A 20,598-nucleotide genomic window follows, 5' to 3' on the forward strand; every position below is an offset into this window, starting at 1 on the left:
CTGTGGTTGCTGAGTTAAAAGCTGTGACCATGTTATCAGATCTCCAGGAATTTCAAGCTTTCTCAGGGTAATACACTTACATATACCTAATGAATAGGTTTAAATGAAAAAAAAAAGGTCTCTCATAGGTTCAAATATTTTAAAACTTGGTTCCCTAGTGATTTGTCTGGGAGATTAGTGGGTGTAGTCCTGCTGGAGGAAGTACTTCACTGGAGCAGACTTGGAGAGTTTATGGCCCCACTCCATTTACTCTCTGCACTTGGTTTGTAAATATGGTCTCTTAGCTTCCCACCCACCTGCCCGCTGCCGGGCCTTCCTGCCATTATGGACTCTCGCTTGGAAACAGTAAACCAAAACAAATTCATTCTTCCATGAGTTGTTTTTGCTTATTGTGTTTATCTCGGCCACAAAAAAGTAGTTAATATACATATGACGTCTGGTTCTCTGTGTGAAGTAGCGAATCCCTAACTGAGAATCCCTTCAAAATGTCTTGAGTCTTACCAACTCACTCTTTTCTTTGTGAGAGCTTCAACCAGGCAGGCAAACAGGTGAAATGGGTCTTTTCTTGGGCCTAGTGACCACTTCATGCCCAGATATAGACCAGTGGTACTATGACGGTGTCAGGGTTTGAATGCCTCCAGGTTCATGTTTTCAGGACCTGTCTGCCTCCAGTCATGTGTTCAGTACCTGTCTGCCAGACAGTGGTGCTGTTTTGAAGGGGGCATGGAGGCCCATATTTCTCTTTGGTATGGCAGCCAGGCTCTAAAGTCATAGTCAGTATCTGAGGATGGTCGTGTAACCATCCAGACTGGCCGTTGCAACCTAAGAAAAGGTCAGGATGTTGTTTGCTCCTTTCTTTGTAATTTGGAGGATACCTGATAGAGATGCTGATTCAAGCCTACGTGCCAGCTAGCATACAGAGCACACAGGTAGTTGTGGACGTGTGCTAAAAGCCATTTACCTGGTTACCTAGGAGACAGAATGCTGGTGCATTTTCCACTCAGTTTATGTTTTGGTATAAAGACTGTTTGGAGAATAAAGCGAGAGGAATTCTTCAGGATGTGAACTCAGGACTTCATGAGGGATCACTGAGAATCTCCCTCCCGATAAAGCCATGTGAGTTGTGTCTTTATTTCCGCGCCTCCATGCCCATCCAGAGAGAGATCGCTTATGTTGGGGTCTGGTCCAGAGAAAATAATTTACATTCAAAGAAGACACAAACCCAATCTGAAGCTAGAGCGGCGTAGGTCTTTCCCATGCGTTTCTGTAAATACATCATTCCCCAGGTATTCAAAAGTACGAGGAACAGAAGGTTTCTTATCTTTCTAGAGGAGCTGGATGGTTCAATGAATAAGAATGCTTGATCAATAAGCATGAGGACCTGAATTTGAAATCCTAGAACCCACATAAAAATCGAGTGTGGCTGCAGGCACAGATGCAGTGAGGTGGGAGGCAGAGACAAGAGAATCTCTGGGCCTTGCCGACTGCTAGGCTAGCTCCAGGTTCAGTGGGAGACCCTGTCTCAGAGAAATAAAGCGAAGAGTGACAGAACAGGACCCTGATAGCCCCCACATGTGCTTGTGTGGGTGTATGTACCTGTACAAGCTCATACACTATAGTGCACTCATATAGACAGACAGACAGACAGACACACAAACACACACACACAGCGGGGGGACTTGATTCTCCCAAATATGGTCCCTCTTTCCAGGATTCTATGATGGTACACATCCTAAGTTCCCTACTGCGGGCCCTCATTCATAACGTCCTTCATCTGTGGTTGCTGCTCTCTCCCAGGCCATCCTACTGCCCCTACTGGGACTCTCTTCTTCCTAGTTCTGTGCTTGCCCATTCATTTCCACTGTGTATATCTTCAGCGTCCTATGATGCAAGACTCAGAGGCCTTCCCTGGGCTGCTTTGTTCCTCAGCGAGAGAGTGAGGGAAATCCTAGGATAGGTACTCCTTCATTTCTTGGACTGTGTTTTGAGTATCACATCTTCATGGGCCATCAATAAGAAATTAAAACCTGTGTTGGTGAGATGGCTCAGTGGTTAAGAGCACTGATTGCCCGTCCAGAGGGCCCGGGTTCAATTCCCAGCACCCACATGGCAGCTTGCAGCTGTCTGTAACTCCAGTGCACTTGAAATAAAGTTAAATAAAGTTTTTAAAAAAAGAAATTAAAGCCCTCCGTATCATTCTTATATTTTGATAATCATGAGGAAATAAAACATGCAAAAAAGCAGGGAGAAGAGAATTTTGAACCTCTGTGTGTCTATCAAACGCAGCTTCAGCAACACTCAACACATCAGCTTGCTCATTTGATCTAATCATTAGCTTGTGTGTTTGGGACATGACTCTCACATGACTGAAATAGTCACATGGGAAGCAACTGAGGTCATTCAGGAAGCCATTATTGCTGGCTTGAAGGAACCTACACATTTATCAACTGCAAGATGTTCTTTTGCTTTGAAATTAATAAGCATTGAAATGGCATATATAACCTCTGCCTCAATAAACTTCCGTTCACTCCAGCATTTGTGGCCATCATAAATTTCATGGTAGTGGCAGCAAGGCTGATTTTTAAAAACAATTTCTTCTTCATTTTTTAAGCAGTATTCTACTGTAAAGAAGAAATTTCTCTTTTGTCATCATCTCTATTATTTTTTTACACACACAAACACGCCCTAGTAGCTGCATGAACTCATGCATTTTTAAAAATCTAACATATTCTAATATATGACTGTCATTCATTTTGATACTTCCACCTAATTTAACTAAGCCAGTTCTTTATTGTGTTTCTATTTTGATCCCTTTTGTGGTAGGAGAAACTCTGCAGCATATCTTACTAAAGCTTCTAAGGGCTCCTCTTTGCCTCATAATAAAGTCTTGACTTACTGAACAGGACTGGCCTGTCTCTACCTTCCCAACTAGTGCTCGTTCTATGAGGAAGGCTTGTGAGCATCCCCTCCACTCTTTGTCTCCAGCCTTGGGTTATCTATCACTCCTGGCTCCTTCCCAAATTGTCTGAGATCCTGCTCTCCTAACTCCTACATCCCACCCCCCTTTTCTACTTATTTGTTACTTTCTCTTTGGTATTGTTCTCTTTTCCCTAGAATTCAATAGAGTCTCTCAAAGCAGGAGAAATTCTTAGTAAATATTTGTTTAATTGATGGACAATGAGTAGCTCAAAATAATTAGAATTTATAGTTTGTTTTGAGATAGGGTCTCATTCTTTAGCCCAGATTATCCTTGAACTAACAGTAAAATCTAGACTGGCCTCAAACTTGAGATCTTCCTCCTTTAATCTTCTGAGTGTTGTGATTACAAGAATGGGCCACCATGCCCAAATTAGAAAGTAAAAGCCTTGGGCTGGGCCTGGGAGCCTACGCCTTTAATCCCAGCACTCAGGAGGCAGGGGCAAGTGGATCTCTTGAGTTTGAGGCCAACTTGTTCTACAAAGAGAGTTCCAGGACAGCCAGGACTATACAGAGAAACCCTGTCTTGGAAAACAAAACCAAACAAAAAGAAAAGAAATAAAAAATTAAAGGTCTTATGAAAACCCACTAGTTAATAAGATAATTTCAAAATACAATTTTAAGAGAGGGAGAGTGATGTGAGATTTCCCTCTGTATGCTGTGATTACCATTGGTTAATAAATAAACTGTTTTGGGCCTATATCAGAGCTATAGGGGAGCAGAGCTAGGTGGGAAAAACTAAACTGAATGCTGGGGAAAAAGAAGGGTGGAATTCAGAGAGAAGACATCAGCCAGAGACGGATGTCGGAACTTTAGCCAGTAAGCCGCAGCCACATGGCAGTACACAGATTAGTAGAAATGGGCTAAATTTATATGTAAGAAGCTAGAGCTAATGGTCCAAGCAATGATTTAATTAATACAGTTTCTGTGTGATTATTTCGGAAGGCTGAGCAGCCGGGAACCAACAAGCGGCCTCCTTGCAACAGGAGAGAGAGAATGGGGGCCCGGGGTGGGGGTATTGATTTTGGTTTGTTGCTGAAGGCACATGCCTTTAATTTCAGCACTTGGGAGACAGCGACAAGCAGATCTCTGAGTTTGAGGCCAGCCTACAGAGTGAGTTCCAGGACAGACAGGGCTATATAGAGAAGTTCTGTCAAAACAAACAAAAAGTTTGAACATAATTACCCCATATGAGTGTTGTATCTACAAGATGTGGGTTATTAAATGAAAATCTCATTACAAGACATGGGATGTTTCCTTATGAGTTATTGGCTAGGAAGACTCCAGTGGTCTCCAAAGCAACGTGGTAACTGCCATTGCCCTTGGTTACCCAACATAATTGCAAGGTAAGATCCTATTACTGAAGACACCACACAGTTTGGCTGCAGGACATAGAGAAATCAGTGTCAAACCAACATGGAAACTTTCTCTTAGTTGGTTAGGGTAGTATGTAGGCTTCTGGGGGAGGAACGACATCAAAGATCTTAGCTAGCACTGGACTTACCTGCTGCAATAATAACTTACCGAGCAAGATATGCCCACTGATACAACAATGGCATAGCTATTAGAGGGGGTCACTAACAGCTTTCTGATTGGATTTTAGCCCTATTTCTGCAGAGAGAATTTCATGCCTGTACTTTAATGCTGGTAATCTCCCATGGCTGGGGAGATCATAGGCCATGGGCTAGAATCTGCAATTACTATTTTGCTAAATGGTCGTACTGTCAAACTAACTTCTGAATATTTATGTTTGTACCCATAGGCCTGGATTATTTTTTTCTGTCTGTCTGTCTGTCTTTTTCTATCTTTCCCCCTCCTTGCTAAGAATGGAAGCCAGGGCCTTCTACATGTCAGGTGAGCACTCTGTCACTGAGCCACATCCCAGGTGGTGTGGCTTTATAGGAAAAACCACATGTTAAACATTGACTTGACTTTCATTAAGGACCCCTTTAGGTTGAAATAGGCTATTTTTACTAGTACTTGAATGTTATCCTGTAGGAAAGATAACAGGGAGACACTGTAGTTATATTTCATTTATATTTTAATAAATAAAGCTTACCTGAAATTCAGAGAGTAAAACAGCCACACTGGTCAGCCTTACAGACCCAGCTGCAATAACATACACCTTTAATCCCAGGTAGTACATGCCTTTAATCCCAGTGGTACACACCTTTAATCCTAGAACTAGAGAGGAATATAAGACGGGAAGAAAACACCTCTCAGACACAGTCTCATTGTGAGATTCCTGGAGGAAGGATTGCCATTTTCTGACTGAGGTCAAGGTAAGAGCCAGTGGCTGGTTGCTTTGCTTTTCAAGTCTTCAGGTTGAACCCCAATTTTTCTCTCTGAGTTTTTATTAATTATGCTTCAAGCCATGAAGATCTTTATTGAAAAGACAGAGAAGGCATACTTGAAGGAAATGCCTGTGGGTAGTCTGGTAGTGTTCTGGTTGCATTGCTCTGACAACAAAAACACTGAAGTACAACAGGCAGAACTAATATGGAAGGGAAGGCTTGAATAATTTTAATGATGTATGCTTTCTAGTACCAGAGGAAATCTTGCTCTTATGCAATTTATTATCTTTAGAAACACACCTATGAGTAGGGCACAGCAATGCCAGGCAGTACTTCTATCACTTGGGAGGTAGGAGGCAAGAGAATCAAAGTGAGTTGAAACCCAGCCTGTGTTAAATAATGAGATCTGGTCTTTGAAGAAGTGTCTTAGTTAGGGTTTCTACTGCCGTGAAAGACACCATGACCACAGCAACTGTTATAAGGGGAAGCATTTAATAGAGGCTGGATTACAGTTCAGAGGTTTAGTCTTCTCATCATGGATGGAAGCATGGTAGATGCAGGCAGACATGGTGCTGGACAGGTAGCTGAGAGTTCTACGTCTGGATCAGCAAACAACAAAAAGAGAGAATGACACTGAGCCTTGAACATTTGAAGTTCAAAGTCCAACCCCTAGTGACATACTTCTTCCAACTAGGCACACCACCTAATAGTGCCACTCTAAAAATAGTGCCACTCTCTATGAGCCTGTGGAGGCCATTTTCATTCAAACCACCACAAGAAGAAATGAGTCTACAAGGATGTTACATTACAAGTATTCTTTCTTTCTTCCTTTCCTTCTTTCTTTCCTTCCTTCCTTCCTTCCTTCCTTCCATTCTTTCTTTCTTTCTTATTTTTGGTTTTTTAAGAAAGGTTTTTCTGTAGCTTTGAAGCCTGTCCTGGAACTAGCTCTTGTAGCCCAGGCTGGCCTCAAACTCACAGAGATCCGCCTGCCTCTGCCTCTTTAGTGCTGGGATTAAAGTCGTGTGCCACCACCACCCAGCTCATTACAAGTATTCTTAAGGAAACAATGCCTCCCAAAATGGGTGGGTGAGCTGGTTCCGTTGGTAAAGGGTCTTGCTCTGAAGTCCAAACAGTAGAATTTGAGCCACAAGACCCACAGGGCAGATGAGAACAAACTCCCACAAAAAGACCCAACACATGAGAGTTCAAGAAGCCTTCTAAAATCTAGACTCTTCAGCATTTGAATACTATTCCTGGAAACCGATGAGCAGAGCCAGGTACACAGTAACCATGGATATAATTCCAATAGAGCCTGCCTTTTCAAAGGGGAAAAAACTCGAACAACTTGGAATAGTGACTTATAGAAAGAATCCAACTGGCTCAAAATGCAAGAAGTAGGCAGCAAGTTTTAAGTAAATGCAACATCCTTTTGGGTTTTTATTTTTATAAGAAAATTGATAAGGCCAAGATATCAGTATTCTCAATTCTTCGGGAAACGACAAGACTAGGTTTGTTTTTTAAGCTCTTCCGAATCACTCTTGTCCCACAGTATTCCCAGAGGCTGTAGAGGAGGGCCGGACCATGTTCGAGGTCCTAGATGCAGCGAGTCGGAGCGAGGGGCTTTCGCTCTTAGGACGCAGCCAGCCGGGGAGGCTCCACACGCCAGCACTCGCACAGGAGACCTACACTTAACTAGTTACAAGCTTGGGAGCTCAGGGAGCTCCAGGGCGGGGCTTGCAGAATGGGCGGGGAGAGACGGGACGTGCGGCGCGCGCATCAGGTCGGGGCGGGGCGGGGCGGGGTCGCTGCCGTGCGCGCACGCGCCAATCACAGATGCCGCGAGATGGGTGCTCGCGGAGAGGCTGGGGGAAGTAGAAGGGCGGACTCGAGTCCTCTGAGCCAATCGCCACGCCGCGCCGCCATGACGCGAGACTCTCCCGGGCGCCAAACTCCAGTCGGCGGGCCGGGTGGGTGAGGGCGCCGGGGTAGGGCGCGGGGCCGCGCGGGGGTGGGACTTCCGCAGGGCCCCGGAAGTGGGATCTGTGTGTTCTCATGCGAACGGGAAGGAGCGTTGGGGATCTGGAGTCTCGAGGTTGAGACATTTTCGGGCCCGAAAGGGGAAGGATCAGCTGCCGCCGCTGCCAAGCCCGCGCCCGCTCTTCTTTGCTGTCTCCGGCCCGGCCCGGCCGTGCCGCCTCTTCTTGCCGTCTCCCTCCTCGGCCGTCCCCGCGTGTTTTGCGCGGTCGCCGGGCACCGGGGCTGCGGCGACGAGCCCGCGGGCGGCCGGTCGGGCGGGGCGGGCGGCTGACAGGTGAGCGGGCCGTCCTCGGCCACCGACGGGGCGGCCTCCCTTCCGCGCCCCGTGCTCGGACCCGCGCCTGCACCAGCCTGTCACTGGGCCGCCATCTTCCCGGAGGGACTGGGCCAGTGGCGGGCAGGGCTGGGCCCGGCCGAGGAGGGACGGCACAGGGCCGGGGCCCGGCGGGGGCCGGCGCTGGGGAGGACGGAGAGAGAGGAGGGGCAGGGCCATGGAGGGGCCGGCAGGGCAGATCGGACTGTGGCCTTGGCGGCCCAGGTTAGGCTGGACCTTGGAGAACCTGCGGGCCGGGGTCGAAGCCGACTGACACGGCCCTGGCTGGAAAGGACTGGAGCGGAGTGAGACGTGTGCTGTTGTCCCTGAGGCCGCGTCCCCTTGGCGTGTGTGGGTTTGCCCATGCAGCCCGAGGAGTATGGGCTGGGGGTCGCAGACCACCAGCGCCCCGAGGTCGAGCCGGCGGGCGCCGGGACCCGCAGTGCGGCGCCGTGGCCTCGCCCCCCTCGGTCCCGCCGGAGACCGGCCAGACTACCGCGCTTGGTGCTGCGGGGAGAGATGGCTCATTAGGGAATCGCATTCCTTTAGAACCAGGAAGTTAGGGTCCTGTTGCTCGAGTGTGTGTTTGGAATGCTGCTACCTTTTCCCCTTCCACTGGATAGACTTGAGCAAGGCCGACTTTGAAAGAGTTAAAAAAAAAAATTAAAAATCAGTGTGAAGACTCATGGGTACAGGCCAGGAACCTCTTACCACCTGCTTCTCAGCGGTGTATTATAATGGAGCATTAAGTTTGTTTTGAGTTGAGGTCATTGCGTGTTCAGTGAATGTGATCTTGTTTCTCCTTTAGTTTTTGGTATAAAGTAGCCTTGAATTTGGACTGACTAGAAATGTGAAAATGATCTTAAAATTTTTATTTCCATTTGAGATCTTATTGCTGGCCATGGAATACTTTGTCTTAATCATAAACTGAAACTTTGAAGCTTTCCGTAACTGAATAAACAAGAGGGCTTCCCATGGCTGCAGTGGAATTAGTTTCTAGTACAGTTAACCGAGGGAGTTTTTTAACAGAGGGAGTAGCAACTACAAGTGTTTCTGTTACGGCATTTAGCTACTCTCCTTTTCAAATGGAGTTGAATATATAAAATGTGATTTGTTTTGAGATGACGTTTGCAAGACCACAAGAGAAAAAAGTAATGTTCACTTTTTGTGTGGTCAGATAGTATGTTCAGTGTGCAGTTTCCATACTCCCCTGGCCTGATTGGCTCTCTTATGGACATCTCAGGGTTAATTTACAGAAGTTGAAATGGTTGTGGCTTTTCCTCCGTGCTTAATATACCAAAAGGCAGTTTTGTAATCAAGCTATACAAGAAATAGCTTCAGGAGGTTTGCTGGAGTCGCTAAAGTGAAATGCTTCCTGAAGGTTTATTTTTCAGTTGTACATTTCTCCTTAATTAAAACTTACACTATTTAGAAATATATTTCATCTTGTATTTTGGACAACTAATGTGGCTCGATTGACTTACTTAAATGAATAAAAATGGCTTGACTTCTTAGTCAGTAGAAGTTATCTTCTTAGTGGCTGAGTTTCTCACCTATAAAAGCCTCATGAGACTGATGTAACTCAAGCATGTGGATGTTGGCTGTTTTGATATTTTTGTTACTGAATTGCTCTTTTTAATATTTTACCTTATAGCTGTCAACTTTAATTTATTGTTTGTGTCCCCCCCTCTCCCCATTCACATGTATCTGGCGTAGAAGACAGGTTCTGAATCAGAATGTAAATTTGGAGAAAGGAGCTATGCTATATTTGAGTAGGATTTAGAGAGAAAATAGATGATTATGTGGGTGTACAAGTTTGCTAGCGTTCATATTACTACATTCTGTAGAAGAATAGCTGAAATTAAGTAGCAGCAATTTATATTTAATGTTCTGGGTTGGAGGCTTGCCCATTTTGTTAAAAAAAAAAAAACCTAAAGAATTGAACTTACTAGCTCCCCTAAATATGCACAAAATTTGACAAAGATACATTTGAACTCTGCTGAAACAAATATTTCACTTTGTTACCTGTTTTCCTGAATAAGCATTCACAAGTTATCAAAAGGGTAATTCTTTCTAAAATGCACAGTGTCTTCAAGTTGCTGCAACTACTCAGATTTGCAACAAGATTTGCAAACTTTAGCCTTGGTTAATGTTACCGAGCAGAAATGACTGACACACTCCTGTCACTGTTGTTTCTGTGTCATGGTGCATTCATGCGTCTATCAACAATGGGAACTAGGCTTATAATCTAGGTCTTCCACTTTTAGTAAGGTGTGATGGTCTTTGGGATTGGGGAAGTGCCGCATGGGTTAATTGCTGTAAATCCCATTTGCTCTTGCCCTAGAGTTGAAGGCGGAGTTTGTGTGTACTTTCCTAACACATGCAGTGCTCCTTTAGACACCCAAGTTTAAGGGATATTCCTTCCTTTATATCAGATTGGTAGAAACAGGAAAGTTGCCGGGTCCTTTTTGTAATTTCTGCCATTGAACCATTTCAACTTTTTCTAATGTGAGGAAGAAAATGCAAATGTCGAAGTTGAGCCTTCATTAAAAAGGGTTACTGCTGCACTTTATTTTCTTTTGTCATGTGAAGAAATCTGTTTGTTTTTGTGTTTTCTTTGTCAGTTAATTTGAGAGTACACAGTGAGCCCACTACTTTCTGAGGGTTGAATTCATGAGACCTCAGTTTAGTTTAAATGTTTTGCTATGATTTATTTGGCAGTACAGAGGATTGAACCCTGGAACTTGATTATGCTAAGCAAGCACTCGACCACTGCTGTACATCCCCGGCCCACGTTTAAAAATAAGACTATATATATAATATATACATATATATAAATATAATATATAAATATATATATTAAGGCACGAGTTCCACGAAGTTGCCCACAGGCCTTGAGCTTCCTATCTTCCTGTCTCAGTCTTACAGTACCCGTGATTACAAGCCTGTACCAGCAGGCCAGCTAGTTTGCTCTTGTTAGACTTGTTAATGTCTTTGGAGCTGCTGTTCTCTGCAGTTACCTTAATTAGAAATGAATTTTCTTATTAGGGCATGGAATTGGAATAGTAAGCCTCTAGATTCCCTTAAGAAAAGGAAGGGGCTTTGTGAGATGGCTCAGACACTAAGGACTCTTGCTTTCCAGCCTGTTGACCTGAGTTCAGTCCTCAGAACCCATATGGTAGGAGAGAACCAAGTTATCTTCTAACACACAATAAATAAATACATGTGAAAAACAGAAGCAAAACCAGAAGAGAAGGAAAATAAATTCCAACTTGGAAATATTTCCCCTTAATGTTGAGCCTTAAAAGCTGCTTTATTTTTTTCCCATGTATAGATGTCTTCCTTAGGAACAGGGAAAATTATTAGCTTAGCTATGCTTCCTTCCTTTCCATCCCTTGCCCCTGCCCCCCCCCCCGCCTCTTGCTTCTGTGCCCTTATAAAGTCTATCTTTGCACCACTTTTTGTTAAAGCTGGCATGACCCCTATTTTAATCTTGAAGGATTTGCATTGGAGTGATGCTGCTGATTTCATGATCTTTTTTTCTTGCTGTCCCTATCACCTTAGTTTCTCAGGCATTGTGGTATTGAAAATATTTCCTACTTAACACAAATGGGAAATATGCTGCCTCATTATTTTTAAAGGGTGCTTAATATCTGCTGATACAAGACTCAGTTATCATTGAAAATAGCCTTTTGAAGTTTGTATGCTAAGTCTTCCTTAAAGTTTGTTAATCAGGATGATTCTTATTTGCTTGATTAAAATACTCCTGTGTTCGCACAAGCTACTTTGCTCATCTCCCTCCAGATGCTGCCTTTCAGGCACATCCTGGTTGCTTGGCCCTTCTAGACATTTATCAGTACTGTCCTAAGATCCATTTCTTGCCCACTGTGAACCCATTTTGTCTTTCATTCACTGCTCCAAGATCATCTAGGCCTTCCTGCCCTCTGTGCCTCCCTTCCCCCACAGTATTGCTGCCTTGACTCTTAGTAGTGTTTTTGCTTGAAATTTGATGCCCCTCCCCAAGACATTTTTAAAGTTTTGCCTAGTTATTTAATACTGGTAAGATGGCTCTTTAGGAATCGTTGCCTCGGTTTCTGAATTTAGACTGAGTGCTACTACCTTGCTGCAGCACCCTGAGTGTTCCTTTATCTATTGAGTACACAGTTAACTCAGGAACACTTTTTTTTTCTCAAAGTTTATTAAAATACAAAAGTCTCCATTTCCGCCCCTCCTCCCAACACCCTCCCACTCCCCCGACTCCTTCCCCTCCTCCCTCTCCATCCCCAAGAGCAGTCAGGGTCTACCGCCCTGTGGGTAGTTCAAGCTCCTCCCCCCTCCCTCCAGGTCCAGGAAGGTGAGCATCCAAACAGACTGGATCCCAAAAATCCAGTATATGCAGAGGAAACAAGTCCCAATGTCATTGTCAGTGGCTTTTCAGAAAGACTCCGGGCCAGCCACATTCAGAGAATCTGGCCTCATTCAGAGAATCTGGCTGGATTACGTGCTCGCTCAGTCCCAGACAACTGGCCTTGGTGAACTCTCATTAGATCAGTCCCCTTGTATCGGTGGGTGATCGCACCCCTTGCGGTCCTGATTTCCTTTTTCATGTTCTTCCTCCTTCTGCTCCTCATTTGGACCTTTGGGGACTCAGTTCGGTGCTCCAGTGTGGGTCTCCGTCTGTATCGCCATCTCTCGTCGGATGAAGGTTCCCTCTGATCTTGCCTTCCTTGCTCACGTTCTCTTTCCTTCTGCTTCTCGTTTGGACATAGGGAGTTAAGTCCAGTGTTCCAATGTGGGTCTCCGTCTCCATCTCCATCTATCGCCAGATGAAGGATCTATGGTGATAAGCAAAATATTCATCAGTATGGTTATGGGCCAAGGCCAATTCAGGCACCCTCTCCTCTGTCCAGAGAACAATCTGGGGATCTCTCCTTGGACCTGGGATCCTCAGGGACACTTTTTGTGGGGAAGGCCTCTTTTACACTTGCAACCTTTTGGTCCACTTCAGATGAGGATGGAAACAGGGCTAGGGATGTCTCCTATTTGTGTAAAAAAAATTACTGATCATGTATTTGCCTGTGTCTCTTAACAAAAGTGCACACCTGAAAAGGATACATTACTAAGTTTCTTCTAGTGTTACTTTTACAAAGTTTTAGCCAACTTTTCATAGCTGTACTTTTTGGATAAAGTGTCTTAGGCACAGTAATTTAACTATGGGACCTTAAATTTTATTGCCTTTGGTCTTTAAACATCTCCCCTTTTGGTAGACTTTTTTTTGTTGTTTTCTATATTTTGCTTTAAAATTACATTATATCTTAACAAAACCCCAAGCAATTTTAGTTTTTCTAACGTACTTATAATGTAATATTATATTGTCCTGTACCCTGGCATTCAGATGCTGGTGACAGCTACATGCTTCCTTGATAGTTACAGTTTGTCATTATGTATTATGTCATGTCTGCCTTAGGCTTTTTTATTTCCTTTCCTTGATGTATTTTTTCATCATTCTTACGGCACTATAACATGCCATGCTCATTATTTATTTGTGCTCTGTGTCTTTACTCTAACTTCCATGAATTATACAGGGGATTTTGTCTGTTTTATTCATTGTTATGAACCCAGATCCCAGATCATAATGTACCAGAATGATTTGGTTTTAGTTTTCCCTCCCTCCTTCTGTCTCTTCCTTCCTGTCTTTCTTTTTCTGTGGTGCTAGGAATTGAACCCTATGTATCCCAAAATGCTCTAGAGTTATTGTACCTCTAGTTTCCTTAGAAATTTAATAAATTCCAGCCTTTTGATGGTGAATAAGCAAATATCTGGTCTTTTGGCTGCACCGGGTGTCCACTAAGGCACATAGACACTTAGCACAGTGTAAAAGTCAGTATTCAAAGGTCAGAGATGTGTCCCTGGAGGGAAGTACTGAGAGAAGACAGGAGACGAGAGTAGCCTTCTCAGCAAAGAGAATAATGTTGCAGTGACCCTGACATGGGCAGGAACAAAGAGTTTGTGATAAATTAATGTAGAAATGACTCAATGAGGTGAAAGAGCCAGAAGAAGTAGGTAGGAGCTGGTCTTAGAGGGCCTAGGATCCCTTGTAGGTTTAGGATTTTGTTGTTTATTCTGAGAATATCAGGAAACACTTGGAGGAATGTTTTTAAGTAGTGAATTACATGATCTGGATTGCCTTTTAAAAATAATTGTTCTGAGGCTGGTAAGATAGCTGAGCAAGTTAAAGGATGCTTGCCACCAAGCTAACAAACTGTTCATTTGACTGCCCCCCCCCCCCATCCCAGAGGATTAAATGGGCAAAACATTTCCTGGAAGTTTTACTCTGCCACAAGTATGCCATACATAAATAAAGACAAAATGAAAACATTTAAGAAAATATGTGTTCTGCTTTATGGAAAGCGATATGAAAGAGGCAGAAATAAGTGCACAGATAGAATTCTACTCAGTGGCAAGGCACAGTCCCTACTTTATTCTTCTCTTGGTCATAGTTGAAAAGGCCCAGTTCTTGTATAAATGAAGGGTACCTTGCTTTAGTTTTGTTGTACAAAATTTATTGTTGTTGTTGTTGTTGTTTTTCGAGACAGGGTTTCTCTGTGTATCTCTGGCTTGTTCTGGAATTCATCTGTAGACCAGACTGGCCTTGAACTCAGAGATCCACCAGGCTTTACCTCCCAAGCACTGGGATTAAAGCATGCGCAACCAACGCCCAAGAAAAGGATGCAGGTTTAGAAAGTTCAGATTTTATCAAAGCAAACTGATTAACATTCTTTTTTAAGTAACATCTCTGAAAAATGGGAACATTTTGTTGTCACATTTCATAAAGCTTTGTATTTTTATTGTGGGTTGATGCAATACACAGTACAGGGTGCAAACACTTTGACCAACTTGATATAAACTTACAGGTGGCTTCAGTGATTGTTACTCTTTCTGAACAGTTTCAATATTCATTTTAAATAATACCTTGTTCAACCTTTCTATAAACTGGGTGTGGTGACACACACCTGTAATCCCAGTACTTGGGAGGCGGAGGCAGAATGAGCAGGAGTTCAAGGCCTGGGCTATATGAAACCCCCACCCCCTTTCTCGTGTGACAGCTTTTCTAGTCTGTAAAGTCTTGACAATTTTTTGGACCCTCCTTTCCTTGTTGATTACATTGTATCCTTATGTTTTGTTGTTGAGATTTATATCCCCCGTTAAGCTCCTGAGCTGTATGTCTCTGCTTTAGTCAGTAACAGTAACCTATAAAGTTACTCTTAGTTATTTTGTAACTAGGGTCTTCAAAGAGGGAAAAGTTTTGTCTAGTTGGAGAACAGGTGGTTACTTCTTCCTTACAAAGGATCAGAAACATCTCCTTTCCGAAGGACTTTAATAGAGTGTAAGTCCATTGTCTTCACCACTTAACTGTGGTGTGTAACCAAAATCTTTTAAAAGTAGATTTAAAGTCCTGTGGAAAAAGTTTGCTTTTAAGCTCAGAAAGCTAAAAACATTTTCTTTTATGCTTTTAGGCGATAAAAGCGTGTAAAAGACAATCTGTAATATTTTAATTTTCTGTTAGTGTGTCACATGAATTCTCTCTACTTATGTGGGTGCTTGGTTTTACTCTCAGCTCAAACTAACTAGCATGATCAGTAAGTCCTGTTAACCTTAGTGACTGACACCCATACTTCTCCAGTTATTGTTACCAGTTGCAGAATGCAAGTTAGTGTTTCTCTTTTTGCGGGGAGGGAGGGAGTTTTCGAGACAGGATTTCTCTGTAGCTTTGGAGCCTGTCCTGGAACTAGCTCTTGTAGACCAGGTTGGCCTGGCACTCGCAGAGATGTGCCTGCCTCTGCCTCCCCGAGTGCAAGGATTACAGGTGTGTGATACCACCGCCCGGCTTAGTGTTGCTCTTTAACAACAGGGTCAGTTGGAGTACACAGATCAGACAGCTATGTATATGAGTAATTGGTGAGCCAGCAATATTTGCTTCTTTACACCGTTAGAGAGGGAGAGAATCATAGGAGAAAATACAGGAAGTTGTGTCCCCAGTGATTATTGTATGTTCTGCACTTTTTCATAGTTTCTTACTCTTTTCTGGATAATGAACTTAAACCTCTTCTATTGAAATTATCCTTCAGTACTGACTAACTTTGAGCGAGTTAAACCTAAACATAAAAAAAAATTTAGAGGTAGAAACTAGAATTGCCAAAACCCAAGGTGCTGGAAGCAATCAGGATCATAGAATTTAAATCTCTATGACATGGGAAATTTGAACTGTTTCTATAGAATGCCTGGTGATTTAGAATGATTGTATTTTAGTGGGTTTCACTCAAACTCAGGAATACTCTTAGCATACTGTGCCTTTCAGAATATTGAAAGTACTTGTTATTGTGGTGGATTATAATATATGGTATATGTTTTTCATGAAACGTGTGAGGTTTTATTTTTGCAGATCTGTTAAGTGTTTAGGATTACCATAGCATTTAATAAGCTTTAGTCCAGATTCATGAAGTATTTTGTTTTTATTAATGTCATTGTTACCTGTCTGGAATTACTAGATGCTCATATAGTGTTAGATAAAAATTCATACCACTTTGAGGTTGTACAGTTATTTTCTGAGATTTTGAGTTTTAGTCTACACTGATTTGTCAGTTGAGATTTGATAACTAGTTATCATTCGCCAGGGAAACAGCATCTCATCATGGGATTTTAGAGCCCTGAAGACTCCGAAGTCCACAGAAGTTGCTCTTAGAAACACAACTAGCTGGTTAGTGGCAGAGTCATGACTAACCCACTGCATTTCAGGTGTCTAGCTATGGAGTTGGGACTGGCCTCCCTCCAGCTCCTGGTTTTCTGCCTCTTCCCCAGTGTGGACCCACCCCAGGCTCATTGCACTTAGTTGTGGTGCTCAGTCAGAGCCTGTAAAATGAGCCTTGACATTGATGAAAAGATTCTTTCTGTTGTAGAGTTTTAAAGATTTATTTGCATTATTTTTACAGGGGTGATGGGCAGGTGGCTAGGAAGGCCAGAGGTATTGGATCTACCTGGAGTTGAAACTATAAGCTACAGGCAATTGTGAACTGTTTTCATGTGTGTACTGGGAATGGAACTCAGGTTCTCTGGAAGATCAGTACTATTTTCTTCATCTTAAGCACCATCTTTCCAGCCCTAAAACAGATTCTTGAAGAAGCTTTCAAAAAGATCAAAGTAGTGTTATTTGTTGCTTATGATGGGGATAGATTCTGAAATGCAGTTAGGCCATTTAATTATTGTGAATATAATTGAATACCTTAGAATGCTTAACACAAACATAGACAGGATAGGCTAGTCACTTCACATAGCCTTTTGATGTAGTCAAGGCTTACACTGAGAGATTTGTAATAATGCCACCCACACAATATGGCATGCTGTTTTATAGTAATATTTTTTAAATAAATGGTATACCCAAACAATAAAAGTTTAACATAGTAAATAAATAAGCTAAGGGTCATTTATGATTATTATTGAGTATTATCTGTACGTTATTGCGTGTGTTTTTACACAGCTGGCAGCACAGTAGGTTTGTTTCTATCAGCATTGCTACAATGGTGAGTAATACGTTGCAACTAGATATTAGATATGTTGCAACAGCTACAGCAGTAGTAGGCAGTTGAAATTCTTATTTTTTATTTACCTATTGTTTGTCAGGGTGGGGTGGTGGGAGGATATGTACATGTGAGTGCAGGTGCCCATAGAAGCCAGAAAGAGCATGTCAGATCCCTTGGAGCCGGAGTTGCACACAGTTGTGAGTCTCTTGATATGTGTTCTGGGAATCAAACTCCAGGTGCAAGAGCTTTGTCATAGGGTTTTTATTGCTGTGAAAGAGACTCCATGACAACTCTTATTTCAAAAAACAAAAAACAATCTAATGCTCATTTCCAGTTTGAGAGGTTAAGTCCAGTATCATGATGGGGAGCATGACAGCATGCAGGCAGATATGGTGCTGGAGTAAGTAGCTGAGAGGCCTAAGACTTGCAGGTTACAGGAAGTCCACTTGAGACACTGGATGGTATCCTGAGCATAGGAAACCTTAAAGCCTTCCCTACAGTGTCACACTTCCTCCAACATGGGCATACCCACTCCAACAAAGCCACACCTCCCAGTAATGCAACTCCCTATGAGATTATGGGGATCAGTTACACCAAGACTACCACAAGCATCAAGTACTTTTACTCAGTTATTTCTCCGTCTCCCATTCCTTGCCCCACATTTTAACCTTCATTGTAATGTATAGGACCACCATTATGTTTGCATTATTCTTGACTTAAATGTTATGTAGTACATGACTGTATTCAAGGAAAATTAAGGATTTTGTTATTTTAGAACCAGAAACCTTGATTAACATAGGGAGGTAGTAATATATGTTGTAATTAGAACCCTCCAATTTGTATAATAGACATACTGGATTATAATTCACCTTTAAGAAAGAGTAACTAAAGTTGCATGGTTTTCTTACTAAAGCATTCATACAGTTGTTCAATTTAGTATCCTTGGTACTGACATAGGAGCCTATCTATCTATGGGCTCAAAGGTCCATTGTCACATCTTGTATTTGTATGTGTAACTTGTTGTTGTTTGCTTGTTTGTCTGGTTTTGATTTTCCAAGACAGGGTTTCTGTGTATCCCTGGCTATCCTGGAACTCACTCTGTAGACCAGGCTGACCTTGAACTCAGAGATCTGCCTGCAGTTTCGCTCCGTATCTCTTGGCTGGCCTTGAACTCACAGAAATGCCCCTGCTTCTGTCTCTCTAGTGCTGTAATTAAAGATGTGTACCACTATGTCCAACATCCATGGCCCAAAAAGAGACTCAAATTAGAGGGAAGGAGATTTTTTATTTATTTATTTATTTATTTATTTATTTATTTATTTATTTATTGTGGAAAGCTTTGCTGTAGTCTGGTTTGCTGTGTTCAAGCAAAACAACTGGTATGTATCTGGATCTCAGTTTAGTAATAGTTTCCCCACAAAATTAAAGAGTTGCATACTTTGCAACAGCTCACACTCACAGCAGTGTGCTTGTCTTATAATTCAGAAGACAGCTACTGATATGTTTGCATTCTTCAGAACACCTGTCTTATAGTTTGGGACTCTAAGGCCACAAGACAGTTTACTTAGTATTATCTAGTACAGAAAGGACAGAAAATGATCTCGTTTTTTTAGTTTCATACTTTCAACCCATTATGACAATACTCCCTCTTGCAAAGAGCTAGTGCTGTGCGGTACCTTGGATCCAGAGACACATAATGTGTATCTGGGGGCTTACATCAGACATGCAGGCTCTAGATGGGGTAGTACCCAGGAAGAACAGTTAGAAGGATTTCACCTTCAAGGCTGGTGTGTTCTACATAACAAGATCAGCTCAAAAAGAGAAAGACTATAGGCTCTAATGAGAATGTTTAATGTTATCATTGAAACTGGAGGTATATACCACTGAATAGCACTGAATAAGTTCGTTGATACTTGAAGACTAGTTTGATGCTGTGACTTTAAACAGTTTGATGTTTCAGAATTTTTAGTCTAGCTGTTGTCTCTCCAGGAGTAGTCATAACTAGGTGTCTTAAACAAGTTGTATACCTGATACTGCATTGTCTTCATGTTCTAAGATGTCTTCACAATGCTGTTGATGAGAAAACCCAGATGAGTGAGGTTGTTGTGCGTGATAGGGATGGAGTCCAGTTCCCCTTGGGTGCTTATCATGCCTTGGAGTACAACTCCTAGGCATACTTTTTAGCCTTTGTTCACTCTGAAGGGGTTCTAAGAATTTGGAGTAGTATATTTGGTTCACAGATGATGATTTTTCTGAGTTTAGTGACAATTGAAATGTAGAAATGAAGCTTATTTAAGAAAACGCTAAAATGTATTTGCAGGTTTCTGGCTTAGGTATTTTATACCTAACATTTATATTAAATGTTTTCCAGTGAGAGAGTTCATTAAGTTTGGAGAAGATTTTTAAAACAGTGTTTTTACCTGCCTCTCCCATACAAATAATTTACTTAATATGTGTTTACCATTCAGAGACTTCTTAGTGATTTGTCATTTTAATGTTAAATTAATTTTTAATGTTGCTCTTTAATTTTATATGTAAACTCTTAGATCTCAAGTGCATTCTTGTATGCACACATACTAAATCTAGAGACTAAAATGAAAATGAAAATTTACTCAGGGTAATTTTATCCTAACTTAGAAATACCATCTTTTGTGTGTAACCCATCATTTGGAATGAAGGTTTTACTTGGAATCATCTCATTTCTTGTGCTTTCTATCTTAATTGCTAGGCAATTCTTCCCACATTTATTGTCACAAAAAAGAGTTATTAGACACACACTTAATGGGATTCTGCTTTAGTAGGTACTGTATTAGGAGCACCATGGTGAGCAAGAAAGCCAGGCAGGCACAGGCAGTGCCTTTCCCTGTGACAATTTTTGGAGTTGGTGGGATGATGTGCTATATTCCAGGGTAGAAAGGGCTACTATAAGATAACAAACACAGACCTTGTTGGGAGGAAGAAAATAATACCCAAATAGCTATGTTTATTTCTACTTCATCTGGAGGACAGGCTAGAGAGTTTGAAATGAACTTAGGAGGCCCATGTTTAAGGAAGGCCAGCTTGCCTGTTGAAATCCTAGGTGTGAAAAAACTAAGAAGTTAAAGTAGTAATTTATTTCAGAGATACTGGCTTTCTGAAGATTCAGTAACATGGAATGTAGCCATGAGCCTTATTTGAGAAGAGACAATAGCAGTTAATTTGAAGGCCTTTTTTTGTTTTTTAAGACAAGGCTTCTCTCGAACTCATAGAGATCCATCTGCCTCTGGTTGAACCACCGCATCCGACTTATTTGCAAGGTTTTACTTGGCAGTGGTGGTTTGCATGTACTTGAAATAGGGATTATCTATTTTTATGTTTTAAAAGGGTAGTGGGGCTAATAACTTTAAACAATTGATACATA

General features: G+C 42.2%; 1 protein-coding gene across 2 annotated transcripts in view; it reads left to right on the forward strand.

Annotated features, from left to right (window-relative positions):
• Positions 1-7,296: 7,296 nt before the first annotated feature.
• Larp4b (La ribonucleoprotein 4B) overlaps positions 7,297-20,598 on the forward strand; it is a 75,580-nt gene continuing 62,278 nt past the window's right edge. For both annotated transcript variants that reach the window (XM_085699203.2, XM_085699205.2), the window contains exon 1: positions 7,297-7,581. The gene's annotated coding sequence lies outside the window, so the exon portion shown is untranslated. The remainder of the gene's footprint in view (positions 7,582-20,598) is intronic.

This window comes from Myodes glareolus, chromosome 14 (assembly GCF_982192425.1).
Source record: "Myodes glareolus chromosome 14, mMyoGla1.1, whole genome shotgun sequence".
NCBI classification, from domain to species: Eukaryota; Metazoa; Chordata; class Mammalia; order Rodentia; family Cricetidae; genus Myodes; species Myodes glareolus.